The sequence below is a fragment of the Sus scrofa genome, chromosome 13 (assembly GCF_054392235.1).
Source record: "Sus scrofa isolate SSC_HxYL_T2T_F1_AM1 chromosome 13, Sscrofa_HxYL_maternal_Yorkshire_Landrace_v2.0, whole genome shotgun sequence".
Classification (NCBI taxonomy): domain Eukaryota; kingdom Metazoa; phylum Chordata; class Mammalia; order Artiodactyla; family Suidae; genus Sus; species Sus scrofa.
Genome location: NC_139395.1, coordinates 180,288,335 through 180,316,098, shown reverse-complemented (window position 1 = coordinate 180,316,098; position 27,764 = coordinate 180,288,335). Strand labels below are relative to the sequence as shown.

The 27,764-nt window shown below is 33.5% G+C and overlaps 1 long non-coding RNA gene across 1 annotated transcript in view; it reads left to right on the top strand.

Annotated features, from left to right (window-relative positions):
* The window catches only part of LOC110256450 (uncharacterized), a 966,327-nt gene that overhangs the window by 797,409 nt on the left and 141,154 nt on the right, over positions 1-27,764 (top strand). The gene's annotated exons all lie outside the window — the stretch shown is intronic.

Genomic DNA, 27,764 nt, shown 5'->3' with positions numbered 1-27,764 from the left:
AGCTGCAGCTCTGATTTGACCCCTAGCCTTGGAACTTCCATATGCCATGGATGCAGCCCTAAAAAGACAACAACAAAAAAAATTGTCTGTATATAGGTTATTACTTACCCGAAATGTAATGATTATTTACATTGATAACAAATGTACTGTGAATGGTAAAATTATAACTGTTTTACTTGTATAAAATCATTCAAAAATGTTTACTTAAATTTTGGTAAATTTAAAATGTCAGTTTTAATTACTTGATTTTCATTTTAAGATTGTGATATATCTCAACTAATTGTATTCTTTAAATTTTTATAAATTACTAAAATATATAAACAAGAAAATAATTATTTGAATGTACACATAAAATTGATTTTTGAGTTGATACATCTGGATATTTATTTTTATTAAAATTTATTGTAAATAGCTATAAATAAAATATAAATAATTTTTTATTTTTATTTTTGTTTAAAACTATTTTTTTTTACAGCTATGCCTGTGGCATAAGGAAGTTCCTAGCCTAGGGGTTGAATCAGAGCTGCAGATGCAGGTCTACCCCACAGCCATGGCAGCACAGGATCTGAGCTGCATATGTGACCTATGCCACAGCTTGTGGCAATGCCAGATCATTAACCCACTGAGTGAAAACTAGGTCAGGTTCCTAACCTGCTGAACCACAATGGGAATTTTGATAAATTTTATTTTTAAATCTTTATTTAACTCCAATATAAAACATTATAACTACACAATTATTAATTTTTATTAAAATAATGACAAAATATATTTTATGTAATATGTAGTAACTTCAATTATATTTTTTATTACTTATTCAGTGACATTATCAGGACTGTAAGAACATACTATACATATAATTATAATTAAATTCCACCTTTATATTTTCTTACTTATTTAAAAAATCATATTTTTCTTCTGTCAATATAGATGCGTGTTTTTCAAGGTTAATAGATATATTTCATTTTATATAACTATTACTTTAATTTTTGTTTTTTCAGTGTTTAGAATTACGTGGTCACATTTACATTTTGTCCCAATCCCTTCACAAACTAGAGGTAGTCTTGTTTCTTATTGTTTCCTATCTTTAATAACGCTTTTTAAAAAGTTTTACATTTATGTATCTTAAGAATATACAACAATATTAGGCTATAAAAGATAATATTCAATAAAGAGTTTAAAGACAAAGCTAAACGAATTGAGAAATTCAATTAGAGGAAAGAAACATTGTAAAATATTACATTTTTCTCATGCATATTATTTATTTGGTTTATCTTATTTGCCATTGTTTAGTCCTACTGTTTTTTTTTTAAATTATAATAACATTTATGTAATAGAAAATTTAATAATACAGAAAAATATACGACAAATTTTTCACATATTTATGTTAAGGCAAAAATACTTTTGTCTATAAATGTTTATTATATGATCATGTTTTGTAAAGTTTGGTATGGCTGGCTCTCAAACATTATTTGCCCGAGAGATGCAATTATGTTAGTATTAATTGAAATTTTATATATATGTATGTGTGTGTGTGTATATGTATATGTGTGTGTGTGTGTATATATATATATATATACATATATATATATATATATATATATTCGTTTAATGGCTGCATATGGAAGTTCCAGGGGCCAAGGATTGAATCCTAGCAGCAGCTTCAGTTGGATGATTTAATCTACTGTGCCAGGCTGGAAATTGAACCCATACTTCTGCAGGGACCCTGAGTGGTTAGGTTCTTAATCCACTGCATCATGGCAAGAACTCCTGAAGTTTTATAGTTTTAATCTCAAAAAGAGAATCAAACTGAGAAATTGATCATAATAAATAAGTATTGGTACAAATTACTAATGAGGAAAATGATGCCCAGATAATATAGACATCAAAGTTAATAAGAGAACCTTATGAACAAATTTTTGCCAAAAATTATAAAATATTTTGAAATGTATTGATATAAAAATATAAAATTTACTAAAAATGATATATAAGATCAGACATATTATCATAATTAATTTAAAATAATTTTTCTCTAGAAAGTAATCAATTCTCAGTTTCAGTATTATCACAAATTTAAGGAAAAAGTTAATGCATATCATAACCTTTTCTGAATGCCAAAATACAGTACACTTTCCATTCTATCTGCTGAGCAAGTAAAACTCTAAAGGCAATAGCTTAGAAGAGCACAGAAAACAAAATCACAGCCTGTTATTCCAGTGGATGTGGATGTAAAGATTACTTGTTAAGTCAGTACATCAGTGTGTGCCAAAATAATTTCTGGTTTTATCCTAGAAAAGTGAAATTGGTTTAATATTAATCAATTAATGTACTTTCAAGATTTATATTTGATAAAGAAAAATTACATGACAAGATAGACGCAAATATAGAATATGAATAATTTCACATTTATTCATTATAAAGTCTTAGAAAACTAGGAGTTAAAAAGGAACATTGATAAACTTTTTAAATCAAAACTTTCATAACTTTTAAATATAAATTTATTTATTTATTTAATTTATTTTTTTTGTCTTTTCTAGGGCCTCACCTGTGGTATATGGAGGTTCCCAGGCTAGGGGTCTAATTGGAGCTGTTGCTGCCAGCATATGCCAGAGCCGCAGCAATGTGGGATCCATCCAAGCCACATCTGTGACCTACATCACAGCTCACAGCAACACCGGATCCCTTAACCCACAGACTGAGACTAAGGTTCGAACCCGCAACCTCATGGTTCCTAGTCAGATTTGTTAACTACTGAGCGATGACAGGAACTCCCTTAAATAAAAATTTAAAATAATAATTGCACATAGTTGTAAAATATTAAAAACTTTCTCTTTGAGAAAAAAAAAAATGCTTCCATATTCTCTGGTACTGGAAATCCTAGCTAGTACAATAAGATAAGACAAAGAAATAAACTATTAAGGATAAGAAAAAAAGAAAGGTAACTAAGAAAGAAAGAAAAGTAAAAAGAAAGAAATGTAAAAAGAAAGGTAAAAGGAAAGGTAATGTAATTTTCTTACATTATTGTATTTAAAGAAAAGCCAAAGGAATCTCCAAATAAAATATTGGAATTAATATGAGTTCATAGCAATGTTTCTGGATACAAAGTGTACATGCAGGATTAAATTATCTGTTTCTATTTATCAGCATCAATTTAAAATAAAAAATTTAAAATATTCTGAGATCAAGACAAAACAACATTGAGACATTTAAAACATTGAGACAGGAGTTCCTGTCGTGGCGCAGTGGTTAACGAATCCGACTAGGAACCATGAGGTCGCGGGTTCGGTTCCTGCCCTTGCTCAGTGGGTTAACAATCCGGCGTTGCCGTGAGCTGTGGTGTAGGTTGCAGACGCGGCTCGGATCCCGCGTTGCTGTGGCTCTGGCGTAGGCCAGTGGCTACAGCTCCGATTCAACCCCTAGCCTGGGAACCTCCATATGCCGCGGAAGTGGCCCAAGAGATAGCAACAACAACAACAAAAAGACAAAAGACAAAAAAAAAAAAAAAAAAAAAAAAAACACATTGAGACAAAAGAGCAAGTTCATATATCTTTATCTATCTGTGTCTATATACACACATACACATATATACACACAAAATCAGAAATTTAAACCAATATTTTATAGGTTAGACATTCTTAACTACTAAAGTATGTATTTGTGTTTTTTACATTTTTGGTATATTTTTTACAGCTCACATAAAAATTTCAAGATATATGAAAATAAAAAAAAGGAAGCCACATGGATCCCTTGAAAGTCACACAAAGTATTTCAAAAAAAGGGATGGGAGTAGTTATTGATTATATTCAGGTAAGATTTCATGGCTTCTATTTACGAAAAATTGAGCCATAATGGGAACTCCAACAACTAGTTACTTAATTTTCCTGGTGCAGTGAGAATGAGCACTGAGAAGCCTACAGCTAATAGTACCACTTTTTCAGGAAAGAAACCTCCTGGACTTAACCATTAAACGAATGATCAATCACATATATGATAATCCTCCCAAGGGAAGACAAGGTTTATTGGTCATGAGAACTCTTAAGCGTTGCTCTTTTTACTTTTCTCTGAATCATTCAGATTAGATATTACTTTGTCATGCATAGGATCAAAAACTTTAACTATACTTTTTTTTTAAATCTCTTACTCATCTAGAGTAATTGTAAATAATGTCTGTTTCTTCACTCATATAAGGTCTTAGTATATTTACATTCATGATCTGACCTAATATAAATATTCTGTTAAGTAATTTATTATATATTTAACTCAACAGTATTTATTGAACTCTTAATATGGTCCAGGAATTGATCTAACTAAGTATTGGTAGGAATACTGCCAGCTTTTTCTTTTAAGGTCAATATTCTCTTGCTATAAAATTTTCCATGGCTCTTAATTCACATTTTTGCAAACAAAGTATTGCTTTAGTCATTGTGACATATAAAACAGATGTGAAAAATCAATGGAGTCCTAAAAGTAAACAGTGCCTCTCAATTTTGCTACCATCACCACAGGAAACCCATCCCTACAGCAAGACGGTCTTACATATACTTTAGTTTCTCTCAGTACACAAAGAAATAGAAAGGCACAAAAAAAATTGCTACTTTTTATATGTCGCTTACTCCCAATTTAGGTTTATTATCTGATAATATAAAATAAAGTGATCATAGTTACTATTATTTCAAAATGTATATTCCCCAGTGTATTATTATGTTTTTGTAGAAGTGAACCTGTATTTATAAATATAAAATATACTGTTGTACTCTAATTAATGCTTAACATACTACCATGTAGCAGATTAACACTTCCAGAATTGTATCTAAATACTATTTAAATTCCATATTTGGACATCATTACAAACTAACAACATTTATGTATTAATAGAACTTTAATAACTCAGTCCCTTAAAGGAGGTTGTTACCTTTCCAATAGTAAACTAACAGTATTTATTACAAAGGACCAATAACAGTTCTCTCTGAATATTTTGAATAGATTTTAAAATTACTTTACTTCTTAACAGAATCGAGAGCTGCTCTAGGTTTCTGAGACACTACTTGGGTTCCACATTCTTATATTTTGATTTGTTATTCTAACCATGAAATCTGCATATTTAATAATCATCACATTCAGTTCCATTCTAGATATTCTTTGGATTAAACTGAGAATATAGTCTTCATTATTCTTTCCTCTCCAAAGATTTTATGTAGAAAATCATTGCTCTAGACATAGAGCAGGAGGTACATTTGATTTGAAATATGTATTTTACAAGTAATTGTTTTTTAAGTGAAACATATAAAATGTATTGTAAAAAAATATTTTATTCTTCTTTCTCAATGTCCACTTAAATTTACAAAGAACCTCTTTAAGCTTATCAAAAAATTATTTATTAACTGATTACAAGTCATTTATCTCACATTGACCTCACCCAGATTAACTCTACAGGAAGCTTCTATTTCACTCAGTGTCATCATCTGAGAAAAAGTCTTGGCTTAAATGTCAATCTATGTCTGTATTATGCATTGTCATATTGAAAGTAAGTAAATACTGGTGAAAGGGAAAATATGGAATGATGTGTTTGTGATACAACAAAAATATTATCCACATTTTTAACAATAACAAAAAAAGCCCTTTAGCCTATATGGGGAAAGAAAAAGTTTCACTTGTGTTCACATTTATAAAATCTAGTGAAAGAGTCATAATGGGTAATTTAGCCTCATTTGCATTTACATGATTCAGTGTGAAAGTTCAAATTGTTAACACTTACTACAAATTCATTTAAAAAGTCATGCTCATGATGTCCTACAACATTACAGCTTTACTTCCATTTGTATCAATGAATGCTCCTAACTGAATCTGTAGTTAGACTAAGTGATCCACCTTATAGAAACTAAATTGCTCTATTAAGTTCATATTTATAGATAAGCATATAAACATGGTTTTGAAAACCAATATACAAAACCTCAAAATAAAAGAAATAATTTATAATTATGATTAAGCAGAAATTTAGAGTACAGTTATGTAAAAGTATACATTGTCCTAAAACAATGGTTCTCTCAAAGGTTGCTTGTATACAAATCACCCAGAAGGATATTTAAAACACAGATCCTGGGTCCCACCTACAGAATTTCTGATTTCTTAGTTTGTGTGTGGAAGTCAAGAATTTGCATTTCTAAAAAGTTCCCACTGAGTTCCTGTTGTGGCCCAGTGGAAATGAATCTGACTAGGAACCATGAGGTTGCAGGTTTGATCCCTGGTCTCGCTCAGTGGGTTAAGGACCTGTCATTGTCGTGAGCCGTGTTGTAGGTCACAGATGCTGCTAGGATCTGGATTGCTGTGGTTCTGGCATAGGCCAGTGGCAACAGGTCTGATTATGCCCCTAGCCTGGGAACCTCCATATGCCACTGGTGTGGTCCTAAAAATACAAAATACAAAAAAAAAAAAAAAAAAAGTTCCCAGATAATGCTGATGGTTTAATAACTGTATTTTGAAACGCATGGCCTTAAAAGAGTCAAACTGCAATTCCACTTTCAAAACTTTGCTTTAAACACAACTTAAAATGCAATATTAGCAATAGAATAGATAATCTAGGAAAGTATTATAAAGTAGAAACTGAGGAAGAAGTGTGTTAAGTGAATAATTTAGTGCATAATTCAGGGCACTTTACACTGAAAATGAATTGAAGATGTGTAGGAAGAGTTACGGCTTTATGTGTTTAGAAAAGGTGCAAGATTTAGTAGTAGACGTGAGGGAAATTTTGTGATGAAAAAGATTCACTGGGTTACAGTGACAAAGAATATCAGAAAATATGTTATAAATTAATAAAGGTAAATATTTGAAGCCAACCTTAATTCTAGTTTTTAGGTGTTAAAAGATTAGAAATTGTCATCTTCATATTTAGCAACAAGTAAAAGCTGAACAAACTGAACATTAACGACATTTCATACACATTAGAGAATTGAGGTTGCAGTTCTAATCGCCACCCAGAAATCTAAGTGGCAAGCAAATATATAAAACACATTTGTGATCAGGAGAGCTGAACATACACTGATAGAAATATTCCAGTGATAAGGATTGTAGATCAGCATGAGAGTGAGAAACTTCTGCAGGTTGTAGTCTTTGGAGGTCCCCACACTTTTGTGGATTATTTCCAGGAACCCCACCAGATTTTCAAGATAAAGAGCCAAGAAAAATCAGAGGCAGAAGGTTGGAAACAGTAACTATTACAAAATACTCTTGTTATGTTTTCTGTAACAAAGTCCTACTTTCCATTATAGAAGATTTTGTAGGAGCCTTATCTCACATAGACTAAAGGACAATTATTCTGCCTATTGTACTGACAATACAGATAATAGCAATTGCTGGGGATAAGATAACTTAAAATGGCCCAGCTATTTTGGTAGATTCTTACCAAAGAAAACAGTCTTACCACAAAGTCTTGTAATTTTTTTCCTAGGCATTCACTTAAAACATTTGAAAGCTTATGTCTACACAAAAACTTACGTCCTGCGCAAGAATGTTTATAGAAGCTTTATTCATAAACTCCAAAATTAATAGCAACCTGGATGTCCTGCAATAGGCAAAAGAGGAAAAAAGGTGTGTCCATCCGTATAACATATGATTCAGCAATAAAAAAATGAACTATGAAGCCATGAAAAGACATAGGGACATAAAGGCATATTTCAAAGTTTAAAAGCAAGTTTGAAAAGTCTGTATACTAAAAGATTCTAATTATATGTTACAGAAAAAACATAATTATAGTGACAGTAAAAATTTGTGGTTCCTGGAGATTCTGGACAATGGGAGGAGGCGAAGCACAGGGGATTCTTAGGTGGTGAAACTATTCTGTATGACACTCTAATGATAAATACATGACATTATGCATTAGTTTAAACCCAGAGAACATTGCAGAGTATATCCTAATGTATGCAAATTAAAAAAAAATCCTTTAGGGGGTAGAGACCACAGGATGGAATTCAGAATGTGACAAAACAATCTAAGAGTTTTACAAATGAATGAAACAATCTCACCAAGGTGAATGGGAAAAAAGATGCAGCACTAGAGAAAGTTTGGAAACTAGTGGCACCTCTAAGATTGAAGATAAGCATTGTATAGTGGTTGAAAAGATTATTTCCAGGTGTCCCCACATTAACAGTTTTGTCACTGCTATACATGTATACTGGAAATAAGCAGCTGAGTAAATGGATGGCAGATTGTGGGAGCCAGGTTTCTCACAGTTTGATTGCGAGTCTGCAGAAAGCAAGGGGAAGAGACTAACTAGAATGATATGTGGGGTCCCAGATTATATCTGGGGATGGTATAAACTCTCAGCTTAATATATATATATATAAGGTATAAAATATTTATAGATATGTGTATATATACAGATTAGTATACACACACATATTTCCTTGCTGTGCCAGCTAAGGGAGCCTGGAAATACTACCAACATTCAACAGCAGTGTGGACACCAAGGCACATATTTTGGTTTTTATTATGATTGTACAAAAAAAAAGGAGCCAGAGCTTCTTGGAAAAATGCCTGATTCTAGAACTGGGGCAGGGAATATATAAGATGAACCTAGAGCATCTTGCATTTCCAGAAATTAAGGAAATGCTCAAAAGGAAACAAAACAAACGAACAAAAACTACCCATCTACATTTATTGTATTATGTCAAAGGCAAATAAGGGCCAATTGGAACTCCCAGAAGCCAAAACTGGAAGTTTGATAAAAAAATAGTATCGTATTATAACTTAAAGTATAAGATATCTATGAGTTCATACTGATATGAATAATTTCATAAATAAACTGGAAGAGAAAAACATCTCTGGTAGAAAAATTTCATAGAGTTTATACAGATTCTTCTGCCTCAAGGAGGAAATGCATATACCCTACTCTTTTCTTTTTAAATTTTATTGGGGTATAGCTGATTTACAATGTTGTGTTAGCTTCAGGTTTACAGTAAAGAGAATTAGTAATACATATACATATATCCATTCTTTGTTTTCTCATATAGGTTTTTACAGAACATTGAGTATACCTCCCCTGTGCTATATGATAGGTCCTTGTTAGTTCCATTTTATATATCATAGTGCATATGTCTTAATCCTATCCTCCCAATTTATCCCTCCCTGCCATGGTTTCCCATCTGATAACCCTAAGATTGATTTGGAAATCTGTGAGTTTCTGTTATTTATTATAAATAAAGTCTTCTTTATCATTTTGATTAGATTCTACATTTAAGTGATATCATATGATATTTGTGTTTTTCTGTCATAGATAGTCTTTAGGTCCATGTTGCTGCTGATAGCACTATTTTGTTCTTTTTTATGGCTGAGTAGTATTCTGCATATACCATGTCTTCTTTATCCATTCTTCCACAGATGGAGAGTTATGTTGTTTCTATGCTTTGGCTGCTTTAAATAGTGCTGTGATGAACATTGCGGTGCATTATCTTTTTGAATTATGGTTTTCTCTGGATAGATGCCCAGGAGTGGGATTGCTGGGTCATAATGCAGTTCTAGATTTAGTTTCTCAAGGAACCTTCATATGGTTCTCCATAGAGAAACAATTGTAAATTTGGAAGATAGCAATTGACATTCCCACCAACAGTGTAGGAGGGTTCCCTTTTCTCCACACCGTCTCCAGCAGTTATTGTTTGTAGACTTTCTGATGATGGCCATCTGACTGGTATGAGGTGATACCTCTTGTAGTTTTGATGTGCAGTTTTCTAATAATTAGTGATGTTGAACATCTTTTCATGTGCTTTTTGGCCGTCTGTATGTCTTCTTTGGAGAATTGTCTGATTAGATCTTCTGCCCATTTTTTGATGGGATTGTTCGTTTTTTAGTATTGAGCTGCAGGAGGTGTTTATAAATTTTGGAGATTAATTAAATTAATTTAATTTCTTTGGTGAAATGTCTATTAAAATCTTCTGGCCACTTTTTGATAGGGCTTTTTGTTTTGTTTTGCTGTAAAGCTTCATGAGATATTTGTATGTTTTGGAGATTAATCTCTTGTTGATTGCTTCATTTGCAAATATTCTCTCCCATTCTGTGTCTTATATTTTCATTTTTTATGGTTTTCTCTTCTGTGTAGAGGCTTTTAAGTTTAATGAGCTGTATATGGTGACTTCATTACAAAGAGTACAGTATGAAAACATGAGACGAGAAAGTAACTTTGCAGGAGTGGAGAAACTTGATGAATGCTATCACAACCAGGTGATCAAGGACAGTATCTATAGTGATAAATCATGTTTATAGTCTGTACTCAATACTATATGACAAAAATGATAGTTTACAGTTATTATTCTTCTCAATAAATCATGAATCCAGTGTGACCATGAGAAAAACATTAAACATATGCCAATAGAGGGAATCCTACAAAATCCTTCAGAATCACACTCAAAAACAAGAGAGTCTGATGAACTGTCACAACCAAGAAAAACCTAAGGGTACATAGCATTGAGGTACCTTGGAACAGAAAAAAAAACTCTAGAAAATAACTAAGGTAATTTGAATAAAGCATGTAGTAGTAATATATCAATGTTATTCATTAATCATAAGAAACATATATACTAATGTGAAAAACATTCATGATAGGGAAATTCAGTGAGGGGCTGTATAGGAGTTCTCTGTACCATTTTCTCATTATTTCTGTGATTTTGAAACTTTAAAAATAAGTATATTAAAAACATTTACTTCACTAAATATTACATTTCATAAATATATTTTTTATCTGAAAGTCTTGTTATTCATGCAAAGGTTAAATTGAAATCAAAATCTTGCAGTTTCTCTAGGCACCTATCATAAATGACAGTAAAACCTACATCTAGACTCTTAATGCATCTTTAAATTAGCCTGCATTCAGAAATGAATGGTTAATGGCTTTGCATTGTGTGTTTTAAAATATTTTTTCTTTCACATCCAAGTCCTCTAAGCCTTTTAGAAGCAAAATTTTGCTGCTTTAGTATGATGGTAATTGCTATATGCAACTCTACTCAGTATCCAAGGGTATTGCCTTGGTGGGGCATGGAGGTGGGGGGATGATGAGTGCCCTATTGAGTTTAAATAGGTTTGTTTTCCAAAGTACATTTTATTAATTTTTAAAAACCTCTGTAAAATGAATCTGAATCTGTTTCAATTGCTTCATGTTACTGATGGTGAGACTTTTGAATGAAATTATTTTTTGTCCTGCATAAAAAATCTGAAAAAAAAAAAACTTTTGGTGTAAGCTGTATACACCCTTTGTCTCTGATTTTACTGAAAAGTTTATATAACTAGGTGGCTCTGCAATCATTTCCCAGGAATGAATTATGACATCTACAAAACAATTTATGGTGACCTGTGGCTTCTTTTTTCTTTTTTCTACTTTTTGCCTTTTAAGGGTGAACATATGTGTTGCAAACATCCAAACTGTGTAAAACATTGTCCTAATTCTACCAATGGAACAGATACATTTTATTAGATTTAATAGTTGAAAATATTATGAACAGAAACATGGAATCAATAAAATATACTCCCCTCTTTTTTTTAAAGTTTTCTAAGACGTTTGAAAAGTCTAATCCAAAGCTTTCACATTTAATTCCAGGACACTTTCATCTAATAAAATCTTTAAAATGCATAAACAGTGGAAAAGTTCGGGTTGAAAGGGAGTGGAGGAGGTGGAAAAGAAAAGTCCTTTATCCTTGTTGCTAACCCTTCCATCTCCACCATCATAGAATCTTGTAAATTTAAACATGGCCTGAAAATTAATGACACAGATCTAAGTGCCTTCATTTATCAATATGCTTTTAAAGGGAGGCTTTTGAAGAAAAGTGAAAGTCTGAAAGGAAGAAGAAATTATAAGATGTTGAGGGACTTACTGAAGGTTTCATAGTGGATGGCAGAACTAAACTTGATAAATATTCAGAAATATTCAGAGAGAATAGAGACCTTGGGCCCATGACGGCTTCTCTTTCCACTACACCACACATCTTCAATCATAATTATGATTATGAAAGAGAGAAACTGAAAACTTATTTAAAATATATGACTAAATTTAACAAAATTGGATTGCCTAAATACATTTGGAGACGTAGTTTTCCAATTCAAAACTGTAAGTTGTTCAGTTACTACACTTTAAACTTCCCAAATCACAGCTGATATCATAATGCTTTTGTTATTTTACCAAATATCAGTATCACATATGCCATTATTTTAACCTTGTTACAATATTAGCTTACACCAGTAACTTTTTACATTTCAATAAATTTATTTTCAAAGAAACATGTACTCAATGCCAATTGTAATTAATAGAAGTTAACTATCAAAATAAAATCATTGGAATCAAGAAAATTATCTCTAGAAACTTTTATGTGTCAGAATCTGCTCTTGCTTTGTTAAGAGAGGATTCATCTCATTAAAGATATTTCAGAGTGTCTTAGAATATAACTAAGATTTCTTTTTGGAAGATTGGAAAATAAAGAGTGATCTTTCTAAGGCATAACCTGCTTTTCTTTCCCAATCTTCTGTTTTTCTACTTCTTCCAACACATCCCATTCCCTAGAAACATGTAACACTCCAGCCACATCCCATTCCCTAGAAATATGTTACATCACTTTACCTTCTTCCAGGAAGAATGAAAATATTTCCTTCTCTCTGAAGTTTCTTTTCTACCCCAGAAAGAAGGATCATTTCCTTCTAAGAATAGTTTATAATTTACTTTTTCTGCATTTGTTCCTCTATCTCTCCAACTAAAATATATTATATAAAATGGTATAACATAGTTTACTTTTTTTAAATATTGAGGGAACAAAATTGTGGTTGAATCATGGTACCACTTAGCTTTATAAAAGCTTTTTTCTGATTTTAAACCGATTTCTGTTTATTGTGGAAAAGTATATGTTTTTTAAAATTATTTTTATTCTACACATTGTTTATATTTTGACAAACAGCATTCCAATATGTGTATAAAGTGTATACACTTTTTTACATAATGTAATCATATGTATATTGTTATTTACCCCAAACATTCAGTGAACCTTTCTGTATATAATTAATTTTATAATTTTATAAACAAATAAATAAGTAAATAAATACATAAGAAAATTCATGATTCTGAACTTTGATACCTTTCTGAATTAAAAAGTCATTAATCCAGAGACAAGGATGTTTAACCATCTTGTCAATAACTACTTCAATTGCTATAACCAGAGCTTTTAAAGTTTTTTTACCTCAGACTGTGTAAAATTAGGATGTTGGACATGTCATCTTAAGATTTTGAAGGATACGAATTGACCCATAAAAGTTCTTGATGGCAAGCCATAGAAAGAAATTCTGATACATTAACTTAATTGGAAATACATCAAGAAGCTCTGAGAATTCATGAGAAGGCTGGTGTTGTTTAGGAAAAAGAAACAGAACTAAGAAAACCTGGGTACCAAAAATTGTGGGTAAGATAAAACAATTGAAATGGTGTGTTTAGGATCTCACTTTAATCACTATCATTATTACTGGATTCTTGCTGCCTCTGAACTACCACTATGAATAATGTCTCTCATTGCTACCACTATGAATAATGTCTCTTTTTTGATAGTATCTTTGTGTTAGTTCAACAGATGAGAGGGTACATCTGATTGGCCAAGCTTTCATGTCCACACTCAATAGCTAGGACAACAAAGGTTAGTATATTCATGTAATATAATACTCCTCATCAACTAAAAGAAAAGGGGAGGGGATAGGAAGGAAGGCAAAGGAAGGAAGGGAAAGGAGAAATAGTAATATATGAGTAACAGATGAAATTCAAAAATATTATGTTAGGTAAAATAAGCCAGATACAAGACAATACATTCTATATGATATCTTTTATATGAAATTCAACAATAGGTAAAACTAACCTAGTAGTTCTAGGAATCAAAGCAATTGTTGTCTATCAATGGTGGATATAGACTGGAAGGAATCATGAAGAAAATTTGGCATTGTGGCTATTTCCTATATCTCGTTTATGGTGGTCATTATACATAATAGTAGTTACTAGGAGCAAAAACTGCAATAAAAACTTGATATATGTTCAAATTTTATCTATATTTTTATGTTTTATTATCACTATTTTATCCTGACATGACACATTGGCTAATACTAAGAGGGTTGAATGAAGACCTTGTAAAATGTTACTAAATTTCATTAATTTCCAAAGACCTTGGCATAAGTCTATTGATCCCATTTAAGTGATTGTTCACAATTATTTACCTTCATTGTATAGAAGTTAAGGATGTGGATTCTGGACTCAGTCTGTCTGAGTTAGAACTCCAGCTCCGCTATTGAGCAAACTCTGTGACCTTTTGAGTAGCTTAATTTCTTTTTACCTTGGGTTCTTTATTCATAAAATGGCAATGATAATAGTGCCTATTTTTGTAATAAACCTAATACCTAGAACATGGTAACTGTTCAATGTATTTTGACTATTATTTGAAAATCGTCACAATCTCTTTGCCCCTTTATATACTGTCATCTCATGTTGACCATAAAAATATAAGGACAATAATTGAATGAATTTATGGGGAATATATCACTATAAATTTTTGCTAAATGAACATTTTTTTAGATAGCCCAAACCAAAACTGCTTTTAGAAGGCCAGCCAGTTTGAGTGTGATCTGAACTTCCTTTTAGAACCAGTTTCCAAAGTGTGCTCCGGGGAAGAGCCATTCATGAAATCATGACTGGTATTTTAGAGAGAGAGGTTTTGTAGTTGAAAATGCTTTAGCATGACAGGGAACTAAAGCTTGCCAGGATTTATGGCACATAATTATGAAGATTCTCAGAAGCAATAGCAGAAATCTTTGCTTACTTGTTAAATAAGAAGTGTATTTACTCATTAGAAGGAATATGATCAACAGTCATGATAAATACTTTGGAAATTAGAGATATAAGTTTTAAATATAAATAAGAAAGAATAAAAGTATTAACATTTCATTCTTGATGAGTAAAGGGAGATTTTCAAAAAACCGTTTCATATAAACTCAATTAAAAATGTTTAAAACCAAAGCTGTAAATAAAAACCCTGGAGAAGCAAAAATTTGTCATAAGCACTTTTTTCTTTTCCGTATTATTTTAGTTTTCTTCATTAGTGATGTACCATTTTTATTTCATAGCTCCCTCCCTCGTGTGTGTGTGTGTGTGTGTGTGTGTGTGTGTGTGTATTTTTCACCTAGACACTTAGTATGTCTATAGTGTGGTTCATTGTGTTACCTCCCTTAGGAGAATTGTGACTCTCAGTGGTCCCTGATACCATAGAAGGACTTTGCGTAATATATTCTGGCTTTGTAATAATAGGTGTGTGATCTTGGACAAGTTAACATATCTGAATTTCAGCTTTTGTGCTTGTAAAATTGAGATGATAATATCTCCTCCTAGATTTATTGTTGTAGTTAAATGAATTCATATATGTAAAGTGCTTAGAAGAGTGCCTAGCACATAGTAAAACTAAACACTATAAAAGTGTTAGCCATTGTCAGCACAATCGTCATTATTTGTACTACTAATAATAAATATTATTATAAAAATTCTATAAATATTTATATTTTATAGAAGAATCTTATCAAATAGCACTTACAGGATTCAATGGGTAGCAACTAAATTTGAGGAGAGTATTTTGTGGGCATTCACCTGCCTCAGAATCCTTCCACTCACATCACCCACTCTGTCTATTCATAAAGCCAGGCCAAACAAAATAAATGTGCTCTTTATCCTCCAGACAGTGGATAGGATAAAAGAATGTGATATTTATAGCCCTGGATTGGTAAAATCAACTATAGTTATTCTTTTTCTTTCCAAGTAATATTTTAAAAATTCTTATTTTATACTTTTTTTTTTAATCCTGTGTATTCAGGGGCCATAGAAAAGTTATAAGAATTAAGTCAAAAGCTCTATTGCACAATATTTAATTTCTTTTTATATCCTGTTCTTCCTATTAACATTCTTGGATAGTTTTATTTTAGATAAAACAGCTTTTATTTTTTTAACCCTAAGGTACATTTCTAAAATTTGACCGAGTATGGAGAAATACTTTTAGCTATTGAGTTATCACCTAATTGGCAGGAGTATGAGTGGCATGTTTGGTGGTCAAGGATAGAAGATGACAATTAATGTAAAAATCATGGATTATTCTTTATTCAGGGACAGTAGTGTTTTAAGATTAGATATTAGGTATCCAAAAGTAAGATCAATATTAGATAAATGGCCATTATTCTGTGGCATCTGACCTTTAGTGCTGTAGCATCACAGCATTAAAAATTAAAAGATGAGAGTTCCCATCATGACTCAGCAGAAATGAATCTGACTAGTATCCATGAGGACACAGGTTCAGTCCTTGGCCTCGCTCAGTGGGTTAAGGATTCACCATTACTGTGAGCTGTGGTGTAGATCTCAGATGTGGCTCAGATCCCGTGTTGCTGTGGCTGTGGTGTAGGCTGGCAGCTATAGCTCTGATTTGACCCCTAGCCTTGGAACCTCTGTATGCTGCAGGTGCAGCCCTAAAAAATAATAATAATAAAAATAACACATGGACAAGCAAACCCAAACTTAACTCTCACCCTTCCTCCTTTTCTAGTCCTAGCATCCCGGTGTGTCCCTTTGCAGACAACAAAACTTGCAGAGCACCTGCCTCCAATCTCTTCAAATTATGTTTAGATCCCTTAGAGAACAACATCTAGTTACATTTTCTGATTTCCAAATATTAAAATACCTCCATGAGTTGTTGATTCATCCTATTCACAACTTCAATTCTCTTAACATTTTTGACTGTATATTTCTATGCTGACCCCAAAGCTGCTGGATCAGACAGCCTCTGTTGTAATAGGCACCAATTTTATGTTTGACATCCATTTGTTCACTCACATACAGCCACTTAATCCTTTCTTAAAGAAGTATTTATTAAAAGCCTACTCTGCACCAGATACTGTATAGAATATGACAGGAGCCTAAGTTTGAGTTATTGGCATGTAATTATGCATGCAAAAAAAGGAAAACATGTTTCTTTGGTTTGTTTTTGGCTGGAACAGGTATTTTAGGTTCAGATATATGAGGGAATAGATGATGGTGTCAGGTGGTAGGAACATTTGGTAAAGAATCTTAGAGGTCAATTTCAGGCTTGACAAAGCAAGAAATCTTGGAACAAATGTCAAGCTAGGTCATAGGCACCTACAATGTAGGGCAAAGTTTCCATAAGTCAAATGATTTAGATATGATCAGGGCACTCTAAAAAAGTAAAAATCAGGAGGGCAGGCATCAGTAATCAGTGTCAGGAGCACAAGGAAAATTATTTTGGCAGAAAGAGAATGATATCTATGAAGAAATTCTGAATAATAGCCATAAGATAGTTGCAACAGGAGTTGTTCAATTTGGGCCACAGATACGCACATGCACACAAAAATCCCTCTGTGACCAAGTAGTCTTTCTCTTGCCTAAGGTAGAGGTTTTCTTTAAAATTAGATTAGAACTTAAGTTTAAGGTAAGTGAATATAGCCTAGGAGAGTGGATGGTGAATAGGGTAGTTCTACTTGCTTTGTCTACAGTGAGATACTTTAGATTAGAATAGCCAGGAATAATTTTTTCAAATTTACCAAAGTGTCAAACTCCAGAGCAGAATATGATGAATCTAGAGAGATGGAATCATAGCCCTCCCAAAATTTACCTAGGCATTAACCAAGGCAGGAAACATGAAAATATTCTCAGCCACCAGCACAATAGAGAATTAGCAGCAACATGGAGGACTGGCTTTAGAGGTGCATGAGCAGATTGTTATTGACTCCAGAATAATTTTCATCGTCCCCCTCAAAGCCTAGCCATATAAACACGATTCAGATTAAAGCAATATATTAGCTATGCAAATCCAGTTTCAAGTTCATTGGCATTTCTATCCTCTCTAAACTGTAACTTCTATGTCCCTTCTGACATAAAATCAGGACCAGCCACCACACAAGACCAGAGACTGTGCAGGAGAAGCAGAGACCCACTGGGCCAAGTGGACAGACAGAGACAATGTATACCTAAGAGGCAATGAAGACTCAAGGTAAAAGGTCTGCATACTCTGCCTCCACATTGAATACTTTAGGGTTAGGTAAAAAGGATCCTGAATCATAACATGATCTGAAGTAAGAGAGATCCTCTAAGGTGCAATATTTGTCACGTAGGTCATATAAACACTAAGAAATAGAACATTATGTAAAATAAAGATATGCTTCTTGGGCACTTGATTTTCAAAGATGTAATTTATATTCTTTTTTCCTTTTTCTTTTTTGGCTGCAGTGTGCAGCAGCTTGATGTGGCATATGTGGGATTTCAGTTCCCAGACCAGGGATTGAACCTGGGGCTGTAGCGGTGAAACAGGCTGAGTCCTAACCACTAGACCACTGGGGAACTACCCACACAATTTATATTCTTGATGTAAACATGTGTTACAGTTCTATAATAATTTTTTAAGTTTAATAGATTCATTAATCAACAATTTTTTGGACACCTACTATGTGCCAAATCCAGCTCTTGGGATAAGAGATAAAGAATTAAATAAAGTGAATAGATGATGTCAGTTCTACCGAACAAAGAACACTTCTTTGGATGGCAGAACACACATCCCATGGGACATTTCCTGTACCAGTTTTTCATGGAAAAACAAATCAAGGCATGCTATCGTAAGTCAAGAGACCGAGGATTATTTGTGGTGTCTGACTATGTGTAGAGTGGCATCCAAGTTACTGTCAGTTTTGTCTTATTTGATGGCAAAGCTGTGACTTCATAGACTAAATTGTTTGATTCCCAAACATTAGTTTTTCTATTTTTCAGTTACTTCTTTCTCTCTTTCTCTTCCTTTCTCCCTCCCTCACTCCACCTCCTTCTCTTTCTGTGAAGATGTCTGCAATGCCTTTGAAATAAGTATTCATAAGAACCTTATTTTGGGAAATACTGACAAAGAAGGAAACCTTAAAGTTGAGAAACTGTTCTTATTCATTTGTTACAACAAGATTTTGTACACATTAATTTTCTATTACATACATTTTTGTATTAGCTTATCACAGTGTGAATTTCATTTGAATATAATTAGTATTTGAAAATAGTGTTTGATTTAATTTCTGAGTAATATTTTGGCCATTAGCATTGAATCACCCTTTTTCTACTTTATAAATCAATAATCTCACTTTTGAGTTCTGACCAAATTGAAAGCCAGTTTTTATTTTCTGTTCTTAATAAAATGCCCCTCTCTCACTCAAGGATCTGAAAAGCTGCACAGTGCCCAATATCGAGAACTATATATTATAGCATAGAGGGTGATTTTTTTTTTTTTTACCCTTTGGAAGTGAAGCCACACAAATACACAGTGGGGTAGCACTTCTTTGCATACACAGTGTGCTGCCACCTTAGTGGACTCCTATTTACAGTAACTGATGAAGGACTGAAAAGAGGATCTTGCTGAGATCGACTCCTTCCTTGCTCACCTGATTGGGTAATAGAGTATGTTTTTGTTTTAATTGCTCAATAATCAAAGCAAAATAGATGCCATTACACACATTGTACTTTCCTATTAGTAATTTCCACATATACACAAAAAATCAGAAAATAGTTTTCTTTTTCTAAAGCTTTGTCAACATGCTTCAAGTAGGTGAAATCTGAAGACTAAGGAATATTTAATCTGAAGATTATATTATATACATATGATTATCCTCTATTGTCCATTTTGAATATTTGTTTGCTATGGATTTATCTTTTCTCTTGAAAGTAAGTTTCAAAAAGGCATAGACTAAATTTTACACTTTTAATGTATTTGTAGAAGTTACCATAGCAGATCAAGCTCAGTAACTACTTAATAAAATAGTATTTTTCTCCCTGCCCCTCAAGTTCTCAGTTCATTGTGACATTTTCTTCATCCTCAAAAGGACTTGTAGAGAGATTTTCCCCTCTGATCTGATAACATAAGCAGAATGTATCCTCTTCTCCAGGGGACTGGTAGTGCCACATGACCATGGACTGTTGCTGCTTTTCCTTCCATCAGAGCTGCCTGATAGATAGTATGACAAGAGGAGGCCAAGGCTGAAATAATGGTTCTCAGACTCAGAGAACCTTCTCTGGAGTTTTCCAGTTTAGCAGCCTCTGGGCTTTTATACAATTTTAATTTAAACTACACTTCTCTGAACATGCTCACATTTATGACTTTTTATTTATGTAAAATTCTGCATCAGTCTTTCCAAATCAAGTGGCAGGTTATTTATTTCCTTAGTTAAAGAGATAAAAAGGTACTTGGAAGGAATCGAGTCTAGTGATATAAATTCATGTTTTCTGTTTCTGTTACCCAGTTGGTTTTTTATCTGAATTTTCGAATGTAAATTGTATGTCTCCAAAATATCTTTTCTTTCTTTACTTCTTTTTCTTTGGTTGATACTCCTTTGAAATTATTAGCTTTGTGAAAAAGGAGAAGTATAATTTTAGATCCATTCTTTTACTTTTTTATATATTCATGTTTAATTTTCTATTTTATTAAAGATTGGATTACAATGATACAAATACAAAAGTCCTTTTTAAAATTTTAGAGATAATCCTGTTACATTTTCATCTAAGATAACTTTCAGTTACATTAAATATCTCACTAGAGTTTTGTGGCCAAAATACATTGTTAGAGTTTTGAAACATAACAAGATAAATCCATTAACGACTAAAAATTAGAATATAAATTTGAGTATAAATTTACCTGCTAGAAATTTTAAACTGTTTTAAAAAGAGTATAATTGAAAATCATTTTTAATTCTGTGCTCAAAGTAATCTCAGAAATATCAGTTTGGTATCAGCAATATTTTTAAAATTAAAACATACTAAGTCAGAATTGTGGACCAGGTTCCTCAGCATTAAGAATTAACCTAGGTGGGCAGAGGATGCTACAGGTGCTCAAGAGGACTGAAGAGAAATAATATGCAGAGTGAATAATTCCCAGACACAAAAAGACTGTAAACTGTAATTATCACTGACTCTTGGGTTAAGAGTAATTTGCAGAAACACAAAGGTCAACATTTGCTACTAACAAGCCAGAAGTTTCCTGGAGTGTCAGCAACCACACTTGTCAAAGAAAATGGGGTGTAATCAAGAGATTATTTTTAACTATTTTTGCTAATAAATGTCTATGTTGTACCACATTTCATGTATAACTGGCTAGAATCCATGGTACCAATGCTCTTTTCTACTCTATTGTTGCCAACCATGACTGCCTGGATAGAGGTAAGAAAATTTGTTTGTTCAAGAAGAAGGAGATCAAGAAGCAGACTCCTTCTTCTTGGAACTAATTGTTAAACCTAAATTTTGCCCATAAATTAAAAACTGGTACAATTTGTCCAATTATTATTTCTGAGAAGATTCCTTTTTTGCAGAATCCTTATGATTCCTTCCTCATATCAATTATTTCAAAAAATATCAGAGAGTTATACAAGTATGATATGACCTCATTCCAAAATATTTTAACCATTTTTTTTTTGAACTCTAGGAAGAAACATAAAAATGATCATTTGTTAACTAGAAATATTAGTTACAAATATTTTCACCCTTTCAAATATTAATTTATATAAAGTTATAGGAAATATAAAAATGCCACAGTCAGTTTAGATATCAAAGAAATCATTGAGGTAAATACATGTACTTGGCTTAACATATGAGTAACAAGAGTTTAGTATTTAACTCTTATTTTAGATACTAACAGAATTTATATCTATTCAATTAAATTGATTTTATCCTGTCTTTTTAAGAACTGCATGACACAATTATTGATGGGTTATTTAACTGAACCCATCAAGTAACTATTTCTTAATCATCTATCCTATTTAATCTCATATAAATATTACTTTAGTTTATTGATATCAATAAAAGCAAGCTTTTTGGAAGTGTCTACTCTATTGGAACACATATGTTCCAGAAATTCTAATTTTTGGAGTACACTTGCAAGGTAAGATGTATTATTATCCACACTTTTTAGATGAAAAAGGTAATAATATCATTTGCTGATGAATATGGTTCAATTAAGTTTCTTGATATCACAGTTTCAAAGTTATGTTGGCAATATGGAATCCCACCTATATCAGAGTCCAAAACACATATTTGTATTTTTCTTTATACCAAATCTCCTCAATTCTTAAACTTCTTGGGTTTAACTCTTGACCAAACAAACAAAATGACCATGACTTTCCATCTCCTCCACTTAAGAAAAGAAGAAACAGATATCAATTCCTTTATTATGTTCCTGAATGAAATTTTAATGGAAGGGCAAGGAAATCTGCAGCAGAGCCTGAATCCAGCAAAGGTGTCACAGCTGTATACATGTGAATGATATGTATTATACCATTGTGGTCTTAGGATATTTGACTTTGGAGTTCCTATTGTGGCTCAGTGGATTAAGAATACAGCATAGTATCTGTGAGGATGCAAGTTCAATCTCTGGCTTTTATCAGTGGGTTAAGGGTCCGATGTTGCCCGGCTGTGGTGCAGATCAGCAGCTGACGCTCTGATTTGACACCTGACCCAAAAACTTCCATATTCTTCAGGTGCAGCTATGGCTGTAAAAAGAAAAAAACCAACAAAAACAAGATATTTGACTTCACTGTTACAGCCTTAATCTGGTATTGTAGGTACCTAAACACTGTATAAGTGGGTGCACTGTGTCGATGATGCCATGCTTGTTGACTCCTCATGAAAATAAAGACACAAGTAGGAAGTATCCATATGACAACAAAAGGCTCACTGAAAAATCCTGCTAAACATCAATGTTCAACCCAATTTGTGAAATTTTGAGTAACTATGTGTGCCATCACAACTGTGAGTATCCATATATTAGAAACAATTATAATTTTCCAATCTAACAATTTTAAAGTATTCCAAGTGTCTGGTGGTACTATTTGGATTGTAATGAACCCTCTTTCCCACTTAGGAATTTTGCTAGCTACTATACATAAGGTTGCCAAAATGAAATCTAAATGGTAATTGGGTTCTGAGAAGAAAAAGGATGAACAAAAGGTGGTTATTCAGGAGCTATCTGGTACATTGTAATTCAGTGGCTCATGAGATTTTAAATGTGCTTGCAATCAGGACATATGCAGATTGAACCCTTTGGCAGAATTTAATTCACTCAAGACTCCTTGTATTTTGAGCTCTAAAATAGCTGGACACATCCATTTTTATATGTTCTTTGAAAGACATTCTAATTTGTTATTGGGTGTTGAAGGAGATTACTCCTGCCTTTGAAGAATATCAGGTAATTCTGAAACCATAATTATGTATCATATTTCTGGTAGTGTTGCAGAACATCCAATAGAGAGAAAGAAGCACAGCAATCTTATTGATAAAATGGAACTGATATATTCAGAACCATGATTGGGAGATTTCATTAAGAGTTCACCCATACCACATCAGTTTCTTCACTGCTTACAGAACCTGTGATAGAGCCCTTACAGTATCCTGTCCTTATCCCAGCATAGTCTTAAGCCTGTGTTTCCTTTTCAGCAAAGCTAATCATGCTGTTTGGTCCATATTAGTGTTCTAAAACTAAGGGTTGAATGACTCTTTTAGAAATTGGTTGCGATATACTTGACAGACAGTATAAAACCCAGCTGGGGAAGGACAAGATACAGTTCACACCACATGAAACTGGGAGAAATTTGTTCAGGAGATGCAGGTGGAATTAGGCTCCCATGCCGAGAATAGCATTTGGACCTTTGCAGACCCTTGTGCTATAGCCAATGGTCTATAATGAGATGAGCAAGTCCCAGCCAACAAGATGACAAACTCCACTCCTATTTGAGTTACTCAGTTATGGGAGTCTCTTTGGGAATTTACAGAAATAATCAAAATAATTCATCTAAAAACTCTCTAAATTACCAAATTGCCAACTAAGAAGACATTGGAAAACTATGGAGATACCTAGATCAGATCCCAATAACTAGTTACCAGAGTTCATGAAATGAGTAAGTGTGTATACGCTCAGGCTGTACATAGTTAAACCTCAAGTGAAAACACTAATGTGGTAAGAGACTCCGCTCTTGGCTCCTCCCAGTAGGAAATAAATCTCAGATGGCTCTACATTAATTTCTTATTGCTCAGGAACCAGCATGTTGCTGGAATACATGAATTCTCACTAGTAGCTACAGGGACTACAAACGGGTATTGTTTAGAATAAAGATTTTTTTCACTCTATGTTTTGTTTATTCAGTTTGACAAGAAACTGTGGAAAATATAATTAAAGTTTGAAATAGTAAATAGGCTATCAAATTGTTCTTCTGACTATATTTCTTCTGATCAACAAACACACTTTACTGTTACCAGTGCATGACCATAAACAAGAAAATATATTAAGCAGATATATCATATTCCTCAATATGTTTTGAGGAGTGATTCCACTGAAAATATAATTTTAAACATTATATTACTTAAAAGAGATGAGGAGAAGTATTTGAGAGACTGACTGAGTGAATTAAATGAGTATGTCCTAACACTGAATGTAAAAGGCATAAAGGAAGGACTCCACTGGAACAGTTATTAGGATCTGGAGATAGGAATGAGCTATTTAGTGGTAATGCAGTTACACAATTTTTTAATCTCTTCAACCTTACCCAACTTTTCTTATTACCTACTTGATTTGGTTGCCCTAGGGCAAAAACATCATTTACAAATGCCAGGATAGAGAGCAATATTGATGTTTAAAGTACAATGTCTATTAGCCAAAGTTGTCAGCAAATATTCCTTAAATGAACTTCAGGGTACAATAAAATTTTGGCCCTTAAAGCTAATTTAGGTGTAACTATGACTATGTCCCCATTACCAAGTGGCAATGACAGTCTTATATTTTTTGCCTATCAAGTCCTCAGACTTCTTCCTGGAAAGAGGATAAAGGCAGGACTTGTTGTAGCAACTGTTATTGAAGCTTCTTTAGGTAAGCATTAGGTCCAAACCAGAGCATCCCATTGAGGAAGTATATGAGTTAAAATGGGTAATAAAAGGAAAAAAATAAATTAATGGCAAATGGGAAGAATGCCCACACATGGGCTGTAATTTTAGGGAAAGATGCGGTAAATTTATTCCCATAGGGTGTCTCAGAGAAACAGGATAATAGTATTATCCACCTCTAAGATCTGGTATTAATTATTATTATTATTATTATTATTATTATTATTATTTTGTATTTTAGCCTTTTCTAGGGCCGCTTTTCGCAGCACATGGATGTTCCCAGGCCAGGGGTCCAATCGGAGCTACAGCCGCCGGCCTACGCCAGAGCCACAGTAACGCAGGATGTGAGCAGCATCTGTGACCTACAGCACGGCTCACACTGGATCCTTAACCCACTAAGCAAGGCCAGGGATTGAACCCGCAACCTCATGTTTCCTAGTCGGATTCGTTAAGCACTGCCCCATGACAGGAACTCCATTAATTATTGACAAATATTGGAAAAAAAAATCTGACCTGTTTTGCATGAAGAATGGAAATTGACTTTGTGTTTACTTATTGATTCTGCCTAAAAACTCAATCTGGATAATTTGGATAAAAAAGATGGTCATGGGTACTCAGATGATTTAATCAGAACAAATATTATAGACCGTATTTAGTATTTTTGGTTCTTTTAAGACATATAATTAGAGGAGTTCCCATCGTGACTCAGTGGTTAAAGAATCCGACTAGGAATCATGAGGTTGTGGGTTCGATCCCTGGCCTTGCTCAGTGGGTTAAGGATCCAGCGTTGCCGTGAGCTGTGGTGTAGGTTGCGGTTGATGCTCAGATCTGATGTTGCTGTGGCTCTGGCGTAGGCCAGCGTAGGCCAGCTCTGATTAGACACCTAGCCTGGGCGCCAGCGTAGGCCAGCTCTGATTAGACACCTAGCCTGGGAACTTCCATATGTCATGGGAGCAGCCCTAGAAAAACGCAACAAGACAAATAAATAAAAAATAAAATTAAAAAATAAAATATATCATTAGATAAATAATACACCTGAGTCACGCTGCTTAGTTTCTTTCACACCTGATATGGATTTGAAATGAGGATGAGAAGCTAACTGATGTCATTCTCCCAGAAGGTCAGCACTTGACTTGCTTCTTTGAAAATATTAAATGTGAATATAGATTAAATATCTTTAAAAAAGTAGCATGGAAGCAGGAGAGCCTCATAAGAGTGGATTTCAGGTTTATATAGCAGACATACATCACAAATAACTTGCCCTTCACAATGTATATGTGCTATTTATGGCAACCCATTCTTAGGTGTATTTAGGCTTATATTCTGCCCAGTTGATTGTTTAATGGGCTACACCATTCTTATCCAGGTGTACCTAGCCTGTCCTTGGTCAAAAACACCCTATGGTAATAAAAATCAATATGGTGACTTGATGAGAACTGGATATGTTAGGCAAGATGTGGTGCAAATTTTAGTTGACTGTGTCATGATTCTAGGAGTATAATGGGCAAATTATCTCAGGAGACTGGCATCAGCGGTCAATTAGGGAAGCTGATGAATAATGTATGAGTTGGCTAGACGTATTACTAAACTGATGAAACACCAAACATTAATAGTTCTGATAGAGGGCTTATGCTTTCACTAAGGAAGGACAGCATGGATTCTGGTGTTTTTAAAGATCTGTAAACAGTAATGTTAATGACCCAGGCTAAGGTCATGCATTTTGAGGATAGCCTAAACTATGAAAAATGCCACAGAGCCAGGATCCTTGCTCTCTACTGTCCCAGGTGGCCAAGATGAAAGGAAAAATTCTTGTTGCTATGCATCAGCTGAGACTGGACACATAAAGAATCAATGTCATGTTGTCCTTATGTGGGGAGGCATGGACAATAAATGTCATGTAATTCTAGAAAGCTATATCTCTAAAAGCTGATGTTATGATATCTGGGATATGATTATGTTCATAAACCAGATAGAATCTGCAACTTTCTGGATAATGGCCTCTAGTTTTTACCCTAGTCACTGAAAACTTGGGAAAAGGCCATTCCTATTGGGATGGTACAACTTTTTAATCTCTCTCATGTCAATGATGTAATAAGAATTTGTGTATTCAGTAATAGATGAAACAAAATCTATTTACATGGTGCCCCATACCTCCAAAGAGAAAATATTTAGGAAGACTGATTTGAAACTCACCAATGATGACAAAATATTGACTAGGAAAAAAAAAGTGAAGTTGATTTTAAATTATAAAAAAGTTGATAATGACAGAATTTCTTTTCTCTAGATCCAGGGTGTAAGTGATTGATCTAGGACTCATTTCCTTATAAATATGGCATGGTATTTATTGGAAAAGTAAGAGCAGTATTCTCTGCTTATAAAGAAACACCTTTTTATTTGTATCTGCCAATATGCCTGGATTGTTTATTTTTTATTTATTTATTTATTTATTTTTTTTTAGCTATTTCTTGGGCCGCTCCCACGGCACATGGAGGTTCCCAGGCTAGGGGTCTAATCGGAGCTGTAGCCACCAGCCTACGCCACAGCCACAGCAACGCAGGATCCCAGCCGTGTCTGCGACCTACACCACAGCTCACGGCAACGCCGGATTGTTAACCCACTGAGCAAGGGCAGGGACCGAACCCGCAACCTCATGGTTCCTAGTCGGATTCGTTAACCACTGCGCCACAACGGGAACTCCTGGATTGTTTATTGTATGTGCACTTGAGAGTTTATAGATTTTTTTTTTTGGAGAATAGCTGACTGGAGAATGGTAGGTGGGCGTATAAACATATTTTATATGTAAAACTGAGCAGCCCCCAAAGCAAATAACTTC